Below are 3,798 nucleotides of genomic sequence, written 5' to 3'. Positions count from 1 at the left end.
CGTCATTTTTAAACCAATTTTCTCGATTTTTTCTGCAAAAAGCTGAAAATAAGCTGCTCTAGTTTCGATATTTCAGTTGTTAATTCATGAAAAATGGTGAAAACTGAGTGTTTTCTTGTTGAAAGAGCTGAAGTAGCGATTACGGTAAGCTACAACAGTGGTACAGCGATTTGAACGATTTAGCTCATTTTTCACCGTTTTTCGCAAAGTAAAAACTGAAGAATCGTGCACGGAGTCGATTTTCAGCTATTTCCAAACGGAAAAAATCGAGAAAACCAGTAAAAAATGGCGGAAAACCATCAAAAATTTATATATTGCGCTTATGACTTGTGTAAAGCGCGAAACTGGAAATTAACCCTTTTTAGTTCATTTCGCACCGATTTTTGCGGGATAAAAAGAATAAAATCCCGTAGTCAGAGCATATTTTCAGCTTCAGTAGCAAGAAGTTTGAGAAAATCGGTTTAAAATGGTTAAAAATCATCAAAAATTGATATGATGCGCGTGTGACTCATTCAATGCATTAAACATACACTTTCCCCTTTTAGCTCATTTCACACCGATTTTTTTGTGTCAAAAACTTTTAAGAATTGTACCCAAAGCCTATTTTCAGCTTTTTGCAGAGAAAGTCGAGAAAGTTGGTCTAAAATTGGCGAAAAACTGGCGAAAAACCATCAAAAATTGATACCGTAAAACACCACCCAAACCGTGCAACCCAGACGGTCATCTTAAAACTCATATATCTCGGTTTCTTTAGGATATATCAAAATTTTGTCAACTGATAAAATGATGCTGATATTATGATAAATATTTCATTAGTTGACAACGTTTTGATATCTCTTACAGTAACCGAGATAACTAAGCTCAAAGTTGACGGTGTTAAGTGAGGGGGAAGAGGGTCGCTTTCTCTAACCACTCTCCTCGTTTTGTGTGCTCTTTTGTGTATTTCCCCAAATGCGTTACTTCTGAGTCCGTCTTCTTCTGAAGATGAAGATTCTTCCTTGAAGATGAGTAATGGAATATTTATTGGTGTCAAGAAGGCGTCGGAGAGGGGGAAAATTTCATTTCATTTATTGCTCAGGCGCTTCGAAGAACGCCTTCTTATGTATTTGGAGTAGTATTCTGGGGTGCATCATTTCTCTGGAGAGCACTGAAGGCTCAGGGAGGATGAGCTAGGTTTAGAGATTTAGACATTCAAAGATCGTATAATGAAAAATAGTGATTTTCATTCCAAAAATTCATATTTTCACATTTTTAACTACATTTTCGAGCTTTGTAACTCCGAATTTCATATTTCCCGCTCCTGAAAACCACAAAAACGTTTTAAAAAAGAAGTTGCCACCGGTGGGGTTCGAACCCGCAACCCCTAGATCCAAATCTTTCGTCGAAAATCCCACTAGGCCATTTGAGCACTTTTTTCGAAAAATTTCTAGAAAATCGATTTTAGGCTCAGAAAATGGGTTTAAAAAACGGGCTCTAAATTGTTAATTTTCAATTTTTTAAAAAGGTTTTTATGATTATTTTTTGGAAAATCCGGGAACTATTTTTCTCATGATTTTCTGAAAACCCCAAAAAACTAATTGCTAATTTTGGAAATTTGATATTTTCCTCTAGATATTTGCTCATACAGTTTTGTTAAAAAGCACAGGCGGTGAATAAGAAAATGCTTCTTTTTGTGTTTGTTTGCACTATGATGCACCCCAGAAGAGAACCTTCGAGAATGAAACAGATAGAATAAGAGGGAGGGTGTACAGTTGAGAAGAAAATGGGTTTGTTACTGTTTAGCAATTTTTTGATTTTTTGCCAGTTTTGAAAATCTTCATTTCAAAAATGCGACCCTTTTTTTGAGCCTGAAATTTGAGATTACAATACCAGAATTCTTGCAAAATTCGATAAAAATTTTTGAGGTTCCCAAGTTTCTAGAATTTCTGATTTTCAATTTAATTTTGGAAAATTCAATTGTTTTAGATTTTCTGATAGTGAGTTTTTTAAGTTCCGAATTTCTTGATTATCCAGTTTTTCATATTTTTCAGGATTTTTGAAAATGTTCTTATTAATAGGGGTTCTTTCTAAATGTTGTTCTTTTTTCTGAGATTCTTGGAAACTGGAAATTTCTAATTTTCGGAGTATTTGGATTTTGGAATTTTTTCGAACTTCTGAATTTTTGGATTTCTGAATTTCTGAATTTTTGAATCCTGAAATTTTCTAAATTTCGAGAATTCTGAATTTATGAATTTATGAATTTATGAATTTATGAATTTATGAATTTCTGAATTTCTGAATTTCTGAATTTCTGAATTTCTAAATTTCTGAATTTCTGAATTTCTAAATTTCTGAATTTCTGAATTTCTGAATTTCTGCATTTTTGAATTTCTGAATTTCTGAATTTCTGAATTTCTGAATTTCTGAGTTTATGAATTTCTGAATTTCTGAATTTCTGAATTTCTGAATTTCTGAATTTCTGAATTTCTGAATTTCTGAATTTCTGAATTTCTGAATTTCTGAATTTCTGAATTTCTGAATTTCTGAGTTTATGAATTTCTGGATTTCCGGATTTCTGGCTTTTTAAAATTCTACAATTCTGAATTCATGAAAATCTTATATTCTTGATTTCGAAAAAAATACAAATTGGGAAATTCTAAAAATTCGGAAATACCGAAACAAAAGAAAATTCAAAAATTCAGAAATTCAGAAATTCAGAAATTCAGAAATTCAGAAATTCAGAAATTCAAAAATTCAGAAATTCAGAAATTCAGAAATTCAGAAATTCAGAAATTCAGAAATTCAGAAATTCAGAAAATTCAGAAATTCAGAAAACTCAGAAATTCAGAAATTCAGAAATTCAAAAATTCAGAAATTCAAATATCGTAGACATTCCAACATTTTTTTTTCATTTTTTTTTCTTTTTTTTTTCTTTTTGTTTTTCTTTTTGTTTTTCTCCCACCTACCATTTTCATAAAACATATACTCATTTCCCAGGACCAATTTTCCATATTTTTCTTCTTCTTCTTTTTCTCTGTTAGACAAAGGAATTCCCTTATTTTTCTTGCTTTTTTACGATTTTTGTTGTTATTGACAACAGAATATTTTTCACCTGACCCCCCCCCCCCCTTAGGCTTCGTTAGGCTTCTTTTTTAGTTTTCGTACGAAAATTTCTATATTTTTTTAATTTTTTGGAATTGCTTGAATTTTTGTAAAATCCAAATTTTAAAAGTTTCAAAATTTCTTTAAAGGTGGTGGGACATGAAAAAATAATGTTCTCGAAATTCCGTTTAAATATGTCCCTCGAGGAGTTGAACTTGTGAGGACGATGATTGAGGGTGCGGCGCCGCTACCGACTGAGCCACGCGGTCAAAGCTAAAGCGGCAACCTGATTGCATACATAAAGGCGAGGACGACAGCTGTACGCAGAGTGACATTAAGCGTTGTACACCGTCACGGTAGAATGCATACTCTAGCTACAAAAAAACTACGAAAAATATCCTGTCCCCCCACCTTTAAAAACTGATTTCTGGACGTTTCAGAACCCGACGTTTCAGAACTTTTCTGCATTTCTGTATAGGGGTTTTTGCACACCAAATGAGCATTGCTCATTTCAATTTTGTGCTTTTCTCCTTTTTCATTCGTTCTCATCTACCGTACTCCAAATAATGATAGGTTTACAATCGGAATCTCTCAAAAAATCGAAAAAAAAATTTGAAAATTTCAAAAACGATGCCTACGCAAAAATTTTTCTGGCGAACATGCGTACTTCTAGACATCGTTTTTGAAAATTTCAATTTTTCGATTTTTCGAGAGATT

Source organism: Caenorhabditis briggsae, assembly GCF_000004555.2.
Source record: "Caenorhabditis briggsae complete genome, chrI, whole genome shotgun sequence".
In the NCBI taxonomy this organism is placed as follows: Eukaryota; Metazoa; Nematoda; class Chromadorea; order Rhabditida; family Rhabditidae; genus Caenorhabditis; species Caenorhabditis briggsae.
This window is presented reverse-complemented; position numbering follows the sequence as displayed.